Genomic DNA, 21,517 nt, shown 5'->3' on the forward strand with positions numbered 1-21,517 from the left:
AAGCTTCTTTCCGTGTTTAAGAGAAAAACATCCTATGCTTTTGTGTGAGTAATGTCTAACTATATCTACATTTTACAGTATTATGCAGTCCTTTATATATAGTTGGTTAGTAATGTTATTTATGAGCATATAAATGTACAAGGCCAGAGGCCAAGTGATTTCATGCATCCTGTAATTCTCAATTTCTATACAGCTATATGTTACCACTGGGAACATATTACTTCCTACAAGATATATATATAACTTTAAAACAAAAAAGTTGCTTTTCTACCAAAACTAGTTACTGTGCAGTTTACTGTCATTAGCCGCTATGTATTCCCTAATTGAACATTTTCAAATGAGTCATGTAATATATTTACAGGAGAAAGTAGCAAAATTATATGACATCATAAAGCACTAGAAATTCTAAGGGAATTAATGACCCCCTATTGTAAAGCTGATGGATAATACAAGTCTCAGTGGAGTTCTATGACCCTTTAAAGAAAAAAAGGTCACTTAGCTGGTGTATTTACTGTATACAGGCTATAAACTGAAATTGCCAAGGAGGATGTGATCACAGAAGGTCTACAGAATGGATTAAAGAGTACCCGTCATTTTCATTTTTATTTAATAAATCAATAATACAAGTGAAAATAAAAAACAGTAAAATATATCTGTTAAGAGAAGTCTCCTTCTATCTGCTCCAGAACTTATCATTCATTCTTAAAATTCTTAATATATGGGTAAATGTATGTATCCAATGAAGACAGAATTTTACATTTCTCAGATAGGAGATATAAGTTGGTGCTCAAAAAGTTCTATCTTGATGGGGTGAGGGAGGAGCTAGAAGTAGAGCTCCTCCTCCCTCCCATCTACATAGATTCTTATCGGCACCGTATGTCATCTTCTATCTCAGCAATGTTACAATCTGTCTTCACTGAATACAAATTTTACTCGGGAATTGAGAATTTTGAAAATTAATGATCAGTCCCGGAAAGAAGCAGATTTCTCTGATAAGATATATTACAAAGTTTCTTATTTTCACCTGTATCATTGATTTATTAAATAAAAATTAAAACAACAGTTACTCTAAATATACCGGTTTTAACTGGGCATATAAAGTATTTCCTGCCTATAACATTGATATATTAATTAGACATAGAATGTGTACGTACATGTGTACATTCCATTCAAGACCAGAGCCCTGCAATCCCCGGTTCCTGGGTTGGAGAGTCTTGTTTTTGGCATTGCTGTATTTCCTAGTGGTTGGTCTGTGTGGATAGGGGATAACTTACTATTTTGAGAATAGCACTTTAATATATATTCATAATTAATATAATCTAATTCCTAACATTTTACTAATCTACATTTCGTGCATTGACATACAAGGGATAGAATTCTGTCTGCCCACCAATAGGGGGATCTTTGTGCAAATTATTTGTCTATTGAACTCAATAATAACTCAGTATGCAGGAAACTGCTGAGCTCCCTCTAGTGGTGGAAGCAGGCTGCCAGAGTGTTATTATTTAAGTCATTCTTCAGGTCATAGGAAAAGATTAGAAGGTCAGTATCATAAAAATTGAGCTTGAGTGATATAAAGAAATTGTTTATTAAAAAATAATCAGCACGTAAAACAATAATGTTAAATGAAGGACATTCAACTTAAGTATTATTAAATACATTTCACTAAACATGCAACACACTAAAAATCTCAATATTGGCCATTGTCCATTCAGTTTGTTCCTTGCTGATTAGATATCAAATCTCAAAAGAAATCTCCTAAGCTCTGATCTCTGTCTGCCCTCTTACCTGATTATAAAACCCAATTGCTAAGACAATTACCTGAAATATCAATGGGATTATTTCTCACATGACCGTATTTCCAGGCTTCAGATCAATTCAGTTTGACATCTCAAGCTTCATTTAAGATCTTTCTAAATTAGTTTGGTGGAGGTAGTTACCCCTTTACACCACTAAAGGTAAATATGCAATTTTATTTTCTTATTTTCCTCTGCGCCCAATGCTTTAAAGAAAATAATACTTATATTACTGGAAAACATCACTTATATGGTTTCAAATCTCCTTAAAAACTGGAAAAGGATTTCTTTCCATTTACAAGTGGGTGTAAAGGACCAGCTATCCAGACCCCTAGTAAACTATATATGATTGATAAGTAGCTGAAAGAATGATTTGTTCAGCTGCCCATAGACTGTATGCGCTAGGCTGAATTGGCTGGATTCTCTTTTTGGATAGTACTGTAAATGATTTTGGAGCACACAAATGCATTTTGGGCCAAATTTGCCTGAAGTGACCAACATGAATTCTGAAATGTGGGAATAGAAGGTTATTCACTGGAAGAATTATCGTTAGATTTATAACCATCATTTCAATAGTTGACAAAACAGTCTCCATGGTAGTAAGTGATTACAACATAAAGGATTTACACTGATAACATTAAAACCACCTGTCTAATATTGGACATGTTCCCTTTGTGCTAGTATAATAACTCTTACATGTCATGGCATGGACATCACAAGTCTTCTAAAGGTGTTGAATGGTATTTGGCGTAAAGATCTTAGCAGCAAATCATGAAGAAGCCCACCATTCACACTAAATGGCTGTCAGCTAGATGATGGTTTGGCCAATCATTTGGCATGCAGATATCTCGGCCGTCTCTCCCATAGACAATAGCCCTTGCTCATCTGAGCACTTCTGTGTTCCCCATTAGAGAGCTGCTGCCAGACATGTCTAGCATCAGGGAGACTAAAAGGTTCAGCAGTCCAAAAATTGGCAATGCCAGATCCTTATGTTCCCCAGCAATCAATTGTCCGTGGCTACCATAAACATCAGTCAGCCAAGCCAATCCATATTGGTGGCTGTGACCAACATTAGTCTAATGTGTATGAGGGTTTAAGTCTCATAAATTCTAAAGTTTAGATGATTAATGGGATTTAGTTCTGAGGGAGGTAAAGGCCAAGTCAACACATTCAACTCAGACATGATCCTCAAACCATTCCTAAACTATTTTTGAAGAGTGGTAACATGCTTTATCCTGCTCAAAGAGGTCCACTTTCGATAACCATTAACCACTGCATACTGGGAACACCCCATAAGAACTTCTCTTTTGAAATTGTTGAGACTCATTTAACTTTCACAATTTGCACCTTGATGAATTTATGCTTAGACCCTTACACATATCCTACCTTATAACTCTAAAGATCAAATGATTTGTCAGTGATGGGATTGATCTTACTGTTATAAGCAGCAGTATTAGAAGATGCAGAAATAGTAGATGAAAATAGTAGAAATATTATTTTCTGACTTATTATACACCACTGTCCATTAATGTTTAGTAGATGCATTCAGTCATATAATGTGGATTTTAATACTCATGACTATCACTAATATGTATATATATAAAGTAGGATGACTCTGCCAGAAGTGAATTAACCTAGCAGATTATTTTGGAAACCAGGAGATCTGGAACATGCCCAATTAAATCCACAGAGAACAGATAGCACTTTGGTCAGAAATAAGAAGCAGTGTGACAAATGTGCCATTATGTCATTCCTAGTGTTGAGCCACCCCCGTAGTGTTCGAGTTCAGTTCGGTTCGTCGAACACCCGTGTGTTCGCCGAACTGTTCGTCGAACTGTTCGTCGAACACCTTCGAACACCGTTAAAACCAATGGCAGGCAAACAAAAACACATAGAAACACATAGAAAACACCTTCAAAGGTGTCCAAAAGCTGACAAACTGCTCAGAAGACATAACTAACACATGGAAAAGTGACAAGTACATATAGTCATGCGAAAATAAAAGAGGTGGAGGAGTAAAAGGAGGGGGAGACACAAATATAGGCATGTCATGCCCTTCTAAAATCCAAAAAGTGAGAAGCCGACACGGCCAGTCCGCTCCTGCCCGTGCCACCTCCGTGTCGCCGGGTTTGTGCCAGAGCCGCGGTGAACCCTGACGGCCAGCCCCCCTCTCCCAATACTGATGCCTGTCCGCTGGTGGGTCGAGCGAGCCCCCCTGTGGTGGAGGCAGCTCTAAGCTTTTTAATTTAAATTGTCTCTCTAATTTGAATGAATACACTTTAAATCCATTTACAAGGATCTATTGGAGGGCAAGTCTCATGCCAGCAGCCGCGGTAATTCCAGCTCCAGTAGCGTCCACTAAAGCTGCTGCAGTTAAAAAGCTTTTATAAGGATCGAGCTCGGCTGTCCACCGCAAGGCATCCTACTGCCAGTCCCAGCCCCTATGCCTTGGGGTGCCTCCTGATGCTCTTCACTAAGTATCCCATGGTCCCGAAGCATTTCCTTTGAAAAATTAAGTGTCTAAACTACAGGTGGTGCAGCTTGCTTAACAGCCGGGATAATCCGCTGACTAGCAGACACTGCTACTAGGCACAAAGTATTTCCTGGGCTAGATGCAGTTAAAAATTTGTAATTAGATACTCTCGTTGGATGCTGAGAAAGCATTCCATAGAGTCTCCTGGCACGCCATATATGATTCTCTTAAAAAGCTTGGGGTAGGGGTCTAGGGGACCCTTTTATAGCCAAAATCACGGCCCTGTATCGCAATACGTCACCTAGGCTGAAGATAAATGGAACTGTAGCACCCTGAGGGCTCGGTTGCTACAGACGTATTGCACCTCACCCAGAGGTGTGATATCTCACTCTCAGGTAAGGATGGAGTGTGGATCAGGACCCGACACCTGCATGCATTACACCACATTGCCGTGGGGCAGGGCGACCAATATGCCCCTGAGATGGGCACGACAGTCCCTGTCCCTGGCTGGAGTGGGGGGAGGGAACACTGAGGAAGGGGAACCCTGTAGTGCAGGAGCATGGAGGAAGCAGTTCCTGGGTGCATTGAGAAGGGAGTATAAAAGGTGGGCACCATCTTAGTTCAGTGCAGAGAAGTCTGAACAGAAGTGGCAGGGAGCAGGGGCTCTCCATGAGCTCTGCTCCGGAGGTGGGCCTAGTAACAGAGGCCCAGGCCTGGAAGAGGGAGAAGGAAGGAAGAGGAGCGGAGAAGGCTCCAGGAACGAGGAATGAAGAGATCCCAGGGGTGCGGACGGGCGAGTCGCCACCGCACGCCCGAATCCACCTGCGTGGAGGGGTCAGGCCAAAGGGGGAGACCGGTCCCCGAACTAGTGGAGGCAGGAAACGACCCTCAGCTAGAAACCGGAGGCTCTGACATTTTATGTGGCGCAGCCCCTCGCTACACCCGCTAGGAAGGCACCACATAGGGTCAGGGAAACTGGCGCCAAGTTTACCAAGAGGAGGCCCGAGGCAGCCGGACAGAAGTGTTGGTAAGAAAGGCCAGACAAATGACACACAAAGGGGGTCATGTGAAGTGCTCCAAAGTTATCTGGGAGTTGTCTGAGCCCCTCACCTGGTGAGCACAGTACGATGTGGGCAGCCGTTACCTGCAGACGTGGTCTGGATAATAAGAACTGTGAGTAAAGGCCCTGAACTGCATCACTGACTCCGTGTCATTACTGCTGCTGCCCTGCACCATCACCCCCATCCTCCGCATACACTGCCCTGAGGCTATACTCCTTCCGTGGGGAGTTATGCTATGCTCTGCTGCACCCACAACACCAGCCTCAGCCGTCTGCCCTGTAGCGGCGGTTCACTCTGACCGCAATCCACGGGTGGCGTAGTCGGACATTTAAACATCAAAACCACATAAATAGTTCCGCCACTGGTTTGACCGCCCTGAGCCACGGAACCGGGTCGCCGCCACGAAGACTACAACCACCAGCATCCACCAAAAAGGGTCCGGCTCTGGGTGTCCCAAGGCCCAGGGGGTGCGTCAGAACATTTTCATCACCTTTCACAATCACCAATGGGACAAGGCAGTGATGTCTTCTGTCCCCTCTCTTATACATCCCAGTGACGGAGCACCTGCTCTCATCAATTCGCCATAACCCCAATATTAGGTGGATTGAGGTGGGAGGCACCGAGTACAAGTGCTCTCTATTTGCTGATGATGTCCTAGTATATATCACTCAATCACATATATCCATCCATGCTGTTATGGCTGAAATAGATCACTTTGTTACATGGTAAAATTTTAAAGTCAATGCAGCGAAGTCTGAGGCCCTCGATGTCTCCCTCCCCAAATCCATATAGGATTCCATCAAGTCCAACTTTCCCTTTGCCTGGCCCTCACAGTGTATCAAATACTTAGGAATTCCTATTCATAGAGACCTCTCCCATCTATGTTATCTTAATTTTGGGCCCTTTATTGAACAACTCCATACAGACCACGGTTGGCAAGTTAGAACTGTAAGATTCACTACGTGAACCACTGGTGTTTTGTGGAAAAGCACATGTACACTGCATTCCAAATTATTATGCAAAAAGTGTTTAGGAGTGATAAGGGAAGAATTTGTTTGTTTGTCAGTTAAACTCATTGATGGTGATGTGTGTCAGGGCTCTTTATATCACTGTAAGCAATTGCAGACACCTGTGCTAATTAGTTTGGCAGGTGTGTCCAATGAAAGGCAAGACTACTTAAGAAGGCTCTCTCACATTATTAAGCAGCCTACATTTTCTGCCAAAATGGGAAAGAAAAAGGATGTGTCGGCTGCTGAGAAGCAACAAATTGTGGAGTGTTTAGGTCAAGGCATGACTACAATCAACATTGTGCGATGATCAGGATGAAGTGTCTTGGCAATCAAGAAGTATGTAGCTGATTCACAGTACACACGTGTGCGTGCTGATAAGGGCAAATTGAGGACTCTTTCCTACAGGCAATTACGTCAGGTTGAAAGAGCAGCGGCAAAAAAGCCTTGTCATAGCAGCAGACAAGTTTTTGAAGCTGCTTGTGCCTCCAACGTCCCCCGAACAACAAGATGCAGGGTCCTTCAGAGGTTTGCAGCTGTGCATACGCCATCCTGTTGACCTCCTCTATCCACTTCACACAAGCAGAAACGGCTCCAGTGGGCCAAACATTACATGAAGACTGATTTCAAAACTGTTTTGTTCACGGATGAGTGCCGTGCAGCGCTCGATGGTCCAGATGGATGGAGTGGAGGATGGCTGGTTGATGGACACCCCACGCAAACACGGCTACAGCGCCAACAAGGAGGAGGTGGAGTAATGTTTTGGGCTGGAATCATGGGGAGAGAGATTGTCGGCCCTTTAGGATCCCTGAAGGCGCTAAAGATGAACTCCATAATGTATGTGGATTTTCTCAAACAGCACTTCCTGCCATGGTTCAAGAAGAAGAACCGTGTATTTCACAGCAAGATCATTTTTCTGCATGATAATGCACCATCTCATGCTGCACATAAAACATCTGCATCTCTGGCTGATATGGGCATAAAAGGGGACAAACTTATGGTGTGACCCCCATGCTCCCCTGACCTCTACCCCATTCAGAACCTTTGGAGCATCATTAAAAGGAGTGTCTATGATGGCGGGAGGCAGTTCACATCTAAGCAACAGCTCTGGGAGGGTATTCTGTCCTCATGCAAAACAATTGAAGCAGAAACCATCCAAAACCTGACAAATTCAATGGACGAGAGAGTTCAGAAGCTCCTTTCAAACAAGGGGTCCTATGTGAAAATGTAACATCACCTAGAATAAAGTTTTGAGTTGAAAACTGTTTGATTTCAGTTTCTAACAACCTGCTAATGCTTATAATTTCAAAAATGACCATTTTTATGGTCTTTATTAAAATGAAAAGGTTGATCGAAAAGTTTGGGGGATCTAAGAGTGTGGCAACCCAGTAGTCATGATTACTTCGAATTCTGACAATATGAGGGTCATGCTGCAGGTAGTGCAGCAAGAAGGCACTTATGTGCCTTGGGCATCTCGGAGCCCCAAAATTATTTTCTGGGCTAGATGCAGCTAAAAATAATTTTTAATTTTAAATCTGGTGAAGCTTTAGTATAGATGGCTTAATAGGATCAGTGCTGCACACTGCTACAAAGCCCAAATTATTTTCCAGTCAAGATACAGATAAACATGATTAGTAATTTGAAAGCTTAAAACGGTTGGTAGGGTGATTTTAACCAATCATCAAGCTTTTACTCTCCCCAGGATGACACAGGGGTAGAAAAGTCGTTTCGGATCCATGATTTGTTCATCTTTATGAACGTGAGTCTGTCTACATTATCAGTGGAGAACCGCGTGCGCTTATCTGTCAGCACACCACCAGCAGCGCTGAACACACGTTCAGACAGAACGCTGGCTGCGGGGCATGACAAGATCTCCAAGGCGAAAGTGGCTATCTCCGGCCATTTATCCAGATTGGAAGCCCAAAAAGAGCAAGGGTCCAGTGACACAGTCGTGGCTTCAATGTTTACTTGGAGATACTCCTGTACCATCGTCTCTAGGCATTGACTATGTGTCAGACTTCTTGTCTCCTGTGGCCTTGCAAAGGATGGGCTAAAAAAGTGGTGAAATGATTCCGCAAAATTGATGTTACCAGCAGATACTGTGGTTCTGTTACGGTTTGAGTGCTGAACACTTGACGGTCCCACGGTTGGCAAGTTGGAACTGTGAGATTCACTACGTGCACCACTGGTATTTTGTGGAAAAGCACATGTAAGATTCTGCAACAGTCTCTGCTGATACTCCTGCATGTGTGCATCCCTTTCTATGGCAGGAATAATTTCTGCAAATTTACTTTTGTACCGGGGATCTAACAGTGTGGCAACCCAGTAGTCAGGATTATTTCTAATTCTCACAATTCGAGGGTCATGTTGCAGGTAGTGCAGCAAGAAGGCACTCATGTGTGTTGCGCATCCAGGAGCACCAAGTCCCTGTTGTGTTGGTGGCGAGGTAACAATCATGCTTCCTTCCTCTGTCCTCTCCCCCCAACCTCGCACAACAGAAATGTGATCAAGGTCTACCTCATCTGATGAGTCTTCCATCAGTTCGTCCTCCACTTCTTCCTGGGCTCCTGAACCTTCCTCACTAGTTTGGCTGCTACCATGCGCCCTGGTAAAACCATCTCCCCCACCCTCACATGCCTGCCGCCTTGGTGCTGCCGACCGTCTGGACCTTGCAGATGTTAGCCCTTCCGCATACAACTCCTCCTCCTCTACTTCCTCCACCTCCTCTTGTGCCACCACCTGACTCCGAATTCTGTTTAACATGTGCTCCAGCATGTAAATCACCGGAATAGTCATGCTGATAATGGCATCGTCAGCACTAAACATCTTCGTCGCCATTTCAAAACTGTGCAGAAGGGTGCATAGGTCCCTGATCTGAGACCACTCCTCCAGCGTGATTTGCCCCACCTCTGGATCTCGTTGGCCCAGGCTATACGTCAGAACGTATTGCACCAGGGCTTGTCGGTGCTGCCACAGTCGCTGCAACATGTGCAGAGTTGAATTCAACCGGGTAGGCACATCGCATTTTAGCCGGTGAAGTGGCAGGCCCAACGACTTCTGTAGAGATGTAAGTCACTGAGCTGCGGGATGCGAACGGCGGAAGTGAGCACACAGCGACCGTGCCCTCTGCAGAAGGCCATCTAGTCTGGGATAGTGGGCTAAAAATTGCTGGACAACCAGGTTCAACACGTGAGCCATACAAGGCACGTGTGTGACATTGCCCCGGCGAAGGGCCGCACCCAGGTTTGCAGCATTGTCGCACACGGCCTTCCCTGGTTTCAGGTCCCCGAATGCACAAGATATGGCAGACGGTGGTTGGCCCGGCCGGCTAGGCCGCATTGTAGCACACTGAGCTTCCCACTGCAACTTATGCTTCATGTCCATGTGCCGGTTCATGCATGAAGTACTCAAACTATGTATTTTTTGGCCTCTACTTAGCTTTTGCTGACAAATGTTACAGATAACACGAGTTGGGTCATCTTTATCGATCTGAAAAAATGCCCAGGCTATGCAAGGCTTAGCACCCTTGCGACCTGAAGAGCCACCACGACTTGTGGTGAGAGGCAGAGTTGTGTTTGAGGATGCAGTTGTTGACGTGCTTCCAGTACTACGTCTCTGTCCAGGAAGGCGCAACCTGACCTCGTCGTCACTAGCATCTTCCTCCACCTCCTCTGCTGACCTCATCTCTTGGCTGACTGTGGGTTGACAGTAAGTGGGATCTCCGACCTCATCATCATCACCCTGTGCGTTATCACACCCGTCGTCCTCAGAGCCAACCTGTTCCTGCCCTGACAAAAAACTAAAGTTGTCGCTCCAATCAGGTATTTGAGTCTTATCATCGTCTTCCTCATTGTCTCCACCAACAGGAGTTACAGTTTGGGAATGAGGGTCTACATTATGGTCAGAACCTTCTGCGTCTGGTCCTGGATCCGACTCATAAAGATTCTGGGCATCAGTGCAGATCATTTCCTCGTCTGGATTCACAGAAGCGCTGGAGTCGACCTCTGATTCCCAGGCTATAGTATGAGTAAACAGCTCTGCAGACTCAACCATCTGTTCTACCTCATACTCAGACGGGCAGCTGGAGATTTGGGAGCTGTGAGGAAGCAAGTGCGATTTGGGTGACACCTTTGAGGACTGGAGTATTTGTGATGTTGAAGTTGATGTGGAGGAGAGCCCACTTAAAGGAGCACTTGATATCCGTTGAAGCACCTGCTGTTTTTGTGCCTCATCTGGAATTTGTAGCGATTGGCGTGGCCGTAAGAAAGGGATCTTATCACATTGTCCGCTAAAAGAAGTAGACATTTTAGTTTGGCTGGAAGATGGTCTTTCTTCTGCAGATGTTACTGTTGCTTTAACACCTACCCCACAGACACAACCTTTTTTCCCCTTCCCAACACGCCTATTCCCCTTTCCACCAGCAGCAGGCCTTTTTCCACTCATTTTGGTGGTTAACTAATTCACAACTCTGGAGTTGTTTGCACAAAAAAACAAAGGATGGTAACCGAGCAGAGCTGAGTGGCCAAACTGTGGTATTAGGCCAAAACTATTGGCTGGGTTAGATGCAGAAAAAAATTATTTTGAATTTGCAACCTGATGGAGGTCAGTATAGATGGATTAATAGAACAAGACCCACACACAGCTAGAAGCCCAATATTTTTTCAGAGGTAGATGCAGGAAAAAAATATATTCAGTTTGCAACCTGATGGAGGTCAGTATAGATGGACTAATACAACAAGTCCCACACACAGCTAGAAGCCCAAATATTTTTTCAGAGGTACTGTAGATGCAGATAAAAATTAGTTTTAATTTGCAACCTGATGGAGGTCAGTATAGATGGACTAATAGAGAAAGTCCGACACACTACTAGAAGGCCAAATATTTTTTCAGAGGTAGATGCAGAAAAAAATATATTCATTTTGCAACCTGATGGAGGTCAGTATAGATGGACTAATAGAGAAAGTCCGACACACTACTAGAAGGCCAAATATTTTTTCAGAGCTAGATGCAGAAAAAAATTATATTCAGTTTGCAACCTGATGGAGTTCAGTATAGATGGATTAATAGAACAAGACCCACACACAGCTAGAAGCCCAATATATTTTCAGAGGTAGATGCAGAAAAAAATATATTCAGTTTGCAACCTGATGGAGGTCAGTATAGATGGACTAATACAACAAGTCCCACACACAGCTAGAAGCCCAAATATTTTTTCAGAGGTACTGTAGATGCAGATAAAAATTAGTTTTAATTTGCAACCTGATGGAGGTCAGTATAGATGGACTAATAGAGAAAGTCCGACACACTACTAGAAGGCCAAATATTTTTTCAGAGCTAGATGCAGAAAAATATTATATTCAGTTTGCAACCTGATGGAGGTCAGTATAGATGGACTAATAGAGAAAGTCCGACACACTACTAGAAGGCCAAATATTTTTTCAGAGCTAGATGCAGAAAAAAATTATATTCAGTTTGCAACCTGATGGAGGTCAGTATAGATGGATTAATAGAACAAGACCCACACACAGCTAGAAGCCCAATATTTTTTCAGAGGTAGATGCAGAAAAAAATATATTCAGTTTGCAACCTGATGGAGGTCAGTATAGATGGACTAATACAACAAGTCCCACACACAGCTAGAAGCCCAATATTTTTTCAGAGGTAGATGCAGAAAAAAATATATTCAGTTTGCAACCTGATGGAGGTCAGTATAGATGGACTAATACAACAAGTCCCACACACTGCTAGAAGCCCAAATATTTTTTCAGAGGTACTGTAGATGCAGATAAAAATTAGTTTTAATTTGCAACCTGATGGAGGTCAGTATAGATGGACTAATAGAATGATGCTATGCCCAAAAGATTTTACTTCACTAGGTGCAGTAAAAAAATTGGTATTCTATACACAGGTGGTATATCTTGCAACACAGATAGGCTACTCCACTGACTAACACACTCTGCAATAGGCCAAAAAGGATTAGCTTTGCTAGATTCAGCCAAATGCTGTGAAAAAAACTTGCACAGCACTGGCACAGACCTGCCTGGCAAAAACTGATAGGAACTGATGTAACCTAGTCCTGAAAAGGACTCCAATTACAATTAGTCTTTACTCCCAGAACCTATCTATTTAAGAGCACAGACCTCCCTGATAAAAGTCGTAGGAAATGCTGTAACCTAGTCCTTAAAAGGACTGCAATCACAACTATTCCCTACTCCCAAGCTATCTGTATATTTGTGCGAAAATTGGCTTGAAATTAACAAGGTATAGCGCACACAGCAACAGCGGTGCCGTCTAAAACGCAGCTGCAGCAGTGAGAAAATGGTGGCGACGGGGAAAATGGCTTGGTCTTATAGGGCAAGGACATGTGACATACACTGCCAATGACACATGCCCTTGCTTGTGTGAAAAAAAGCACTTCGCTCCGTGTGTGCGCTGCTGATAGGCTGACAGACTGCACCTCCCCACTGTAAATGCGGGAAAGAGAAAAAAAAATGGAGATCTTCATTGTTCCTGCAGAGATCCATCCCCTGCCCCTCCCCCCACCCTGCTGTACACTCAAACTGCGTATTAACATTAATTTTCATCATCACTGAGAAAAAATCCAGTTATGATTTTGGTGCACGAACAGTTATCGAACATAACCTCGAACAGCCGAATCTTTCTCAAATTGTTCGTGTTCGCCGAACGGCTCGAACACCGCCCAAAACAGCTCGAATTTGAGATTAGCGAACAGTTCGAGTAGAACAACGCTCATCTCTAGTCATTCCCCTTAAATACAGCCAAGATATATTTTCAGTTCAAAACAGTCAACCAGGTTATAGGAAAATTATGTTAACTAGAAGATTAATTTACTAAAACTTTGTATATCAAGCTGGAAAAATTGGATTAAATCTGCGCTGCCAGAATGCCATTGATGAGCAGAAGACGAGATCGTATGAAATGCGGTTTATTTGTCAACCCGTTTCGAAGTGACATATATTTGAGGTTTGTCCTGATGAAGAAGTGTGTCACTTGAAACGCGTTGACAAATAAGCCACATTTCCATGTATCTCATCTCCTGAACATCACTTGGCCGTTGGCAGAGCAGATTTAATCCCCTTTTTCCAGTTTCACATGTTTCTTCACTCCATGGATCTGCAGCAGCCTCTTTCTACGTTTTTGCAGGGGTTGTGACTTCATAACCACATCAGGTGAGCAAAACTGCCTTTTGTCTTCATTTTCTTCTTGGTTAAGACCCTACAGTGCTTATTCTCTCTCTGGTTTCTTTGGTCTTATAAAACTTTGTATGCATTTGAGCTCCTCCATATTAAATCTAATACTGTAGGTCATAAAGAAAAAATCAACTTTCCTTTGAGCTGGATCCGCAAGTGAATTTTAAAGTGAAGACCCCTTAAAATAATTTATTAACATGTTCCTTTAGTTTTTAGATTAGCCCTGACTTCCGTTCATTATTTTTGCAGGCTTCCTGATAGTAAATTTTGTGGGACAGAGGATTAGACCTATTGAAATCTAACTACTTGTTTCTTCTCTCCCACAATATCTACAGTTCCCGCAGGCGCTTCAGCAAAGGCTCCCATAAACAAGGCTCCCATAGACAAAAATGGACCTATGAATGGTCATTCATCTGTATCAATCGTTTTGAAATTTTTATGACCGACGATACAATCAATGCTTATCATCACATGAGATTGTCCTATCAGTGGTAATCATTTTTCAGTCAGGAATCAGTTGGAACATGCAATCAACAACTTCACCAAGCCAGCCAACAATTGTTGATTTTGGTCAAAAATCATTCAAATCAGTCGAATTTTATCAAGATGCCAACAGAGAGTCTAGTAATCAATAGTATCTAACAGCACCTTACTCCACTCTACCCTCACAGAAAAATTGCACACTCAGCTAAGTTTGTGTGTGTACGGGGATGTCAAGATTTGTCAAGGTTTCAGACTTTTTTCTGAAATTTTCTGCGATATCTTAAGTAGATCTCTGAGCTAAAAGCTTGAGGTTATGGAGCTTGGGGTACAGTTATAAACTTCACCTGATAACTTCTCATTTAATTTTATGATTTATTAGACTGTGTTCACATTACAGTTAGTGCCTTTAATTGGAGGGATAAGTTGCAATGACTTCCAATGTATACTATTGGTGAAAGGATCTAATGAATTGCATAGACATACAGTAGGATCTATAGCATAGAGGGTATTCTTCAAACATGCAACCCTCACAGGATAGTGCTGCTCAAGGTGCCTCTAACGAGGAAATTGTTCTCATATGGGAAGACATTGAATGAAGATTCATCCAACATTGAGGCAACTCTATTATATAAAAAAAACCTTTCAGTTATGTTATTCTACATAGGAAAACATCAAATTCAACAAACACCTACAACGTGTTTCAAGCAAGTTCTTTTCATACTCATGACTTCATGAACAGCCATAAATAAGAAATTATCCTGTTCAAAATATGGTAGAGGTATTTATTGGATATGATGTTTTCCTATTTAAAAAACTAAAGCTGATAGTTTTTAAACTGGAGTAGTCATAGCACTGGAGGAATCTTCCTTCTATGTCTCCCATCTGCCATGACTCAAATTTTGAAATTTGAGCACCAGCAAAACAGGGAAGAACTATTTGCGAATGTTGGTGAGCTGGACTTTACACATGTTGTAGATGTTCTTCTGCAGATAGATATCACTAGATCTTCCCAGGTACCAGGCAGACAGTATCCAAGGGCAGCTTGACAATAAAATGTTGTGTAGGCAATGCTTGGAGACTGGTATTCTGCAATATCAAGGCCATGGAAAGAGATGGTAAATGGGAGCAAATCAACCATGGTTTAACATTGCCTATTATCATGGTGCTTGAAACTTGCACATATCCCAATTAGTACTCCCAGACATACATTTAACATATATGTCTTTGTAGGATGTCCCCAGAATGAATAGCATAGTCCACTATGCAATTCCAAACTCTCATTTATATTTGGGGCAAACTGACATATAACAATTAGAGCCAACAAGGACACTTTAGCATTAGAGCCCTTTGACTTAGCTTGGCATGTATGTTGGAAGCTTTTCTGGCATAAACGCTGTTAAACAGAGGACAGAAATGTGATGTGACAGAGTATTAGATTTTATACAGCATTATAATTACTATACATGTTTTCTCAGGAAAGCAAATATATGCCCAATATTTGCATTTTCTAGATATTGTCATGTGGCAACTCTACACAGTGTTTCACAATGGCAGCTGATGATGATACATCATGGTCTCTAAATGAACTATGTTCAAGGGAGGCTGTCATGTCACCAAACGTTATTAACCTGCAGATATAGGTTTATAAACAGGATAACAGTGTTCCAATGTTGTCCATCATCTGCCTTACTGAAAGCAAAGCTAGTGGGTAAATGAACTTTATTCCTCCCAGGAGCCACTGGTTTTAAGTCACAGTGGCATGCACGGAGCAGGTACAATCACCAACCTCACAAAAAAGCTTTGGCAAGTGTCCAGGGTTGCAGAGCACTGCTGGAAAAAACACAGTCGCAGGATGACTTCAGCACTTTTAAATAAGTAATTCTCACATTCAAGTTGGCCCTCTCCTCTCCTAAACAGGAATACTTCACAACACTCATATCTTCTTCATCTCATTTCCCAAAACAATTATTCAACACTTTTACATCGCTCCTTCATCCATCATTGCCCCCTCCAACATCCCTCACTTCTGCAGAAGACTTTCTTGCACATTTCAAAAATAAGATCAACCAAATCAGACAAGTCTTTACTGTTCAACCACCACAACCCCTTCATATAATAGACAAATGCCTTTCCCACAAAACCTTCCTCACCACCATCACTAAAGGAAAACTTACTCATCTTTTCTCTAAATCACACCTTCATCACTTGTCTTCTTCACACCATCTCATTCCATCTCATCCCCAACCTCACCACCCTGATTAACTCATCTCGAACCCATCATTTCAACCTATCATTAACAAATGGTGTCTTTCCTTCTGCTTTCAAACATGCAGCATTTACACCTATCCTGAAGAAACCATCCCTTGACCCAACCTCTACATTCAGCTATTGCCCCACATCACTATTCTCGCTTGCCTCCAAACTCCTCAAACAGCAAGCATATCCAAATTCAACTTTCCCTCCATCTTTCATCTAACACAGTCTTTAACAACCTAAATCGAGCTGTGGTTCCCACCGCACCACTGAAACTGCTCTGACCAAAATTACAAACGACTTACCGCCAAAGATAACAGACAATTCTCTATGCTACTCCATCTAGACCTGTCCTCTGCCTTCGATACAGTCCATCACTTCCCTCTAATACAGGTCCTCTCTTCCACTGATATCAAAGACCTTGCCTCACTTCATATCTCATTAAGCACACATTTAGCCTCTCCCATCCCCATACTACTTCCTCATCCCATACTCTCTCTGTCTGTGTCTCTCAAGGCTTAGGATCCCTACTCTTCTCCATCTATACCTTTAGCCCGGAACAAGTCATAAAGTCCCATGATTTCCAGTTTCATCTAATTGCTGATGCCACTCAAAACTACCTCTTTGACCAAAACGTCACCTCTCTTCAGTTCAAAATTCAAGTGTGTCTATCAGCAATATCCTCCTTCATCTCTTCATGTTTCCTAAAACTTAATGTGGACAAACCGAAACTAATCATCTTTCTTCCATCCCATTTAGACCAATCTATCACTATAGACAACATCATGCTTTCCCCTATGCCAGAAGTCCACTGCCTTGGTGTAACACTTGATACTGCCCTGTCCTTCAAACCGCATATTCACGCTCTTACCACCTCCTGCCACATCCTTCCTCATCCCTCAATTTACCATAATGTTAGTGCATGCCCTCATCATTTCCTGCCTAGACTACTGCAATATCCTTCTCTGTAGTCTCCCAACTAACACTCCTGCACCTCTCCAGTTAATCTTTATTTCTGCTGCCTAACCAATCCACCTCTCCTCTTCCTAATCCTCTGCCTCTACACTCTGCAAATCTGTTTGTTGACTCACGATTTCCCATCGGATAGAGTTTAAGCTACTAACACTGACCTTCAAATCCATCCATAAATGGTCTTCTCCATTTATCTCCGAACTAATATTTGGTCCTCACAAGACCTCCTTCTCTTAGCCACTATTGTACATTCTTCACCCAATCGCCTTCATGACTTCTCCAGAGCATTCCCTATCCTCTGGAATTCCGTGCCCCAATGAGTCCGATTGTCTCCCACATTCGAAACCTTCAGACAGAACTTGAAAACCCATCTCTTCAAAAAAGCTTGCAATGGCGCCGATGTAAGCTCAACACTGGAGCTGCTGCAATCCTCCAGCCTCTTGCTTCCTTCCCCATTACCCTGCAGATTGAAAGCCTGTGAAGGCAGGCTCCTCTCCCTTTCATAGAATCATAGAATCATAGAATGGTAGAGTTGGAGGGACCTCCTGGGTCATCTGGTCCAACCCCCTGCTCAAAGCAGGATTCACTAGATCATCTCAGACAGATGTCTGTCCAGCCTCTGTTTGAAGACGTCCATTGAAGGGGAACTCACCACCTCTCGTGGCAGCCTGTTCCACTCATTAATCACCCTAACTGTCAAAAAGTTTTTTCTAATATCTAATCTGTGTCTCCTCCCATTTAGTTTCATCCCATTGCTTCTAGTCTTTCCTTGTGCAAATGAGAATAAAGATGATCCTTCTACAATGTGACAGCCCTTGACATATTTGTAGACAGCTATTAAGTCTCCTCTCAGTCTTCTTTTTTGCAAGCTAAACATTCCCAAATCCTGCAACCGTTTCTCATAGGACATGGTTTGCAGACCAGTCACCATTCTGGTCGCTCTTCTCTGAACTTGCTCCAGTTTGTCTATGTCTTTTTTAAAATGTGGTGCCCAAAACTGTACACAGTATTCCAGATGAGGTCTGACCAAAGAGGAGTAAAGACCGATAATGACTTCACGTGATCTAGACTGTATGCTTCTGTTAATACATCCCAGAATTGTATTTGCCTTTTTTGCTGCTGCATCACACTGTTGACTCATGTTCAGTCTATGATCTATTAGTATACCTAAGTCTTTTTCACATGTACTGTTGCTTAGCTCTATTCCTCCCATTCTGTATATGCTTTTTTCATTTTTATTGCCCAGATGTAGTACTTTGCATTTTTCCCTGTTAAAAACCATTCTGTTGGTTGCTGCCCACTGCTCCAGTTTATTTAGGTCTTTTTGAATCCTCTCTCTCTCTTCTCTAGTATTAGCTATCCCTCCTAGCTTTGTGTCATCTGCAAATTTAATCAGTTTACCCTCAATTCCTTCATCTAAATCATTGATAAAGATGTTGAACAATACAGGTCCCAGGACGGAGCCCTGTGGTACCCCACTTGAGACATTCATCCAGCTGGATGTGAAGCCATTTACAACCACCCTTTGAGTCCGATCACTAAGCCAGTTATGAATCCACCTAACAGTTGCCTGGTCCATTGCATACTTGGTCATTTTTTCAATAAGGATGGTGTGAGATACTTTGTCAAATGCTTTGCTGAAGTCAAGATATACTATATCTACAGCATTTCCCTGATCCACCCAGTCAGTGATTCTGTCATAGAAGGAAATTAAGTTAGTCTGACATGACTTGTTAGTTACAAACCCATGCTGACTCTGGTTAATCACTTCATTCTTATCCATGTACTTACATACATGTTGTTTAATAATTTGTTCAAAGATCTTTCCTGGTATACCCTTTTTTCCGTAGCAGTCTGTCACTGTTATTTTGTTCATTGCAATTTGTGTTTGTATTTTGCATTAAAATCCTTTTCATTTTTACAGTACTATGGAATCAATGATACCCTAAAAATAAATAATAATAATAATTATAATAATAATAATACACGGTAAGCTACAGCTGCAAACACGCCCCACCACTATTATTGACAGCTCACTCTGCAGCATATCTGTGCAGAACAAGCTGTCAAACAAAGTGTCGGGGCATGCTCACAGCCTCTGCTCATTGAGTGGTCACTGTAGCCGAGCCAGTACTCCTTTATGACTGAAAGCCAGTGGCTTCTGGGAGGAAGAAAGTTAATTTTCAACTGGTAGCAGCTCTTTCAGTAAGGCAGCTGGACAAAATTGGAATGCTATTCACCTACAGATTAATCTTATATCTGCTGGCTTATAGCATTTCTGCTATGATATAATATGTTGTCTAGAACATTATCAAAATGTAACTTTGTTTTCTTATATGTGTTATTTTTCCCATTTTAAAAAAATAATATTTTATTTTTACATGATTATCCACCAATTCTTTCCATTTTAAGTAGCTTTTTTATACCAGACCAATTAAGATTCTCAGTTTAGCCGCATGTGATATAAAAAGAGATACTGTCTCATGCATGTGTAACAGTTCTGAATACAAAAAGTGTCATCCAAAAGAACAGCTGTCCATGACATGACACACTGGTGTAAATGTCTATGTCTGGCTCTACAAACAGAGCTGGCGTTGGTGCTTTTATGACATTTAAAATAGTGGGCATTTTCCTTATTCGATTGGAATAACCTTTACTTTTTAGGTTTATCCCAGGTGAGTATTATGTCTTTGCCTTTCACAAATACCAGCCCCGTGCTGACCCGTCAAACTGCTTCTGCTCAGCACGGCTGCTATTAGCACAGCTTAGGAAGTGTGCACAGCCAATGCTTGTGGGACCATAGCTGATATCGAAACAATGACAGCTATATTAACTAATGTTCTTATAATCAGCATGCCAGATGTTTCGATAGAGCTCCTTGGTTAAAAGTTACTTACTGACCGAGAGGGAGCAAGAGAGAGATCTTAACTGCCACAGCTAAGTAATACTTGGAATTCATACCTCCTGTATACTAAATCCACATAAAAAAAAAGTTTCATTAAATTCAGCAAAGCAATTCAACAAGGGCTCTTCTAAAATCAACACCAAACAAAATTGATTATCTGACCATAGTAAACTGCAATAGGGACAAACTCAATCAGCTATTTAATTACATTATTCTTAATGATTGTTATGGGAGTTCAGCTTCACTATAAATTATTCCTCTGTTATACCCATTAAATAAAAAGTATCTCAGATCAACGCCAGAGAACTGTAACCCTTCACTGTCTTGAATATTCCCTATATAAACGCTTTATAAAATAACAAAGGATCACTCCTCCACAATTCAGAACATCCAACCTCCAGAGATTAATTTAATCATCTTAACTACCATACAAGTGTTTTAATGATCACTCCCATAGCCATTTTGTATTACCAGTCCTTACCCCTAACCTGAAAATCTACAAAATAGATATAAATTTAATTATGCCAACATGAGTACTTTGTTTTAATATCAATGAACGTAGGCAGACCAATGCAGACAATTAGAATATAATCATGTAATACTCTATTATGCTAGGATTGAGTTTTCTACTTTTGTTGTTGGGAGGATTACTATAACACCACCGACACCCTGGCACATTCTAAAAGGGTTACTTTACTTCTATCTGTCATCCAGAACAATTTGATGTAACAACGTAATGTGAAGATTAGAAATTACAGTCTTACAACCATCACATTATCTTCCACTCGCCTACATTTAAATGAAAAATATAAAAAAAGGAATGAAAGCTGCAGTTTCTATGACTATGATGATGCCAAGAATGCTGTGCTGTAGGGCTACTATTAGAAGACTACAGCTTCAAAAATGAAGAGGTGAATCTCCGCAAAAGCATTTGTTCATTTATGCTGGACTGTGTTATCTCCATTTGGGAAAAAAATAAACACAGAATAGTATTATCCAGAGAAACAGTCTCTGGGTTGTATGTGAGGAAGGCTGGGTTTACTCTTCATCATTGTGGCCATTAAACCTGTTAAGGGAATGGTTGCAAACAACTTTTTTAAATAATGGAAAGCAACCGAACCCGGGGTCCGCGATGCAGCCTGGTGGACTGCAGCCGAACACCTTCGGGGGAAGAAGGTAAAACAACCAACTGAAATAACAATCCCTTCCGTGTTACTGCACACCGGAACGGGAATAGGGGTTCGCACTATCTCCGTTAACTGCACGAGAGATGTGCGATAAATAATGAATCTGTAGCCCTGTTTACAGCACAGGGACTACAGAGCAGGCGCTAGGATGCGTGTGTGATACACGCCG

Source organism: Phyllobates terribilis, unplaced genomic scaffold (genome assembly GCF_046119375.1).
Source record: "Phyllobates terribilis strain yellow unplaced genomic scaffold, ASM4611937v1 Scaffold_2__4_contigs__length_985480577, whole genome shotgun sequence".
Classification (NCBI taxonomy): Eukaryota; Metazoa; Chordata; class Amphibia; order Anura; family Dendrobatidae; genus Phyllobates; species Phyllobates terribilis.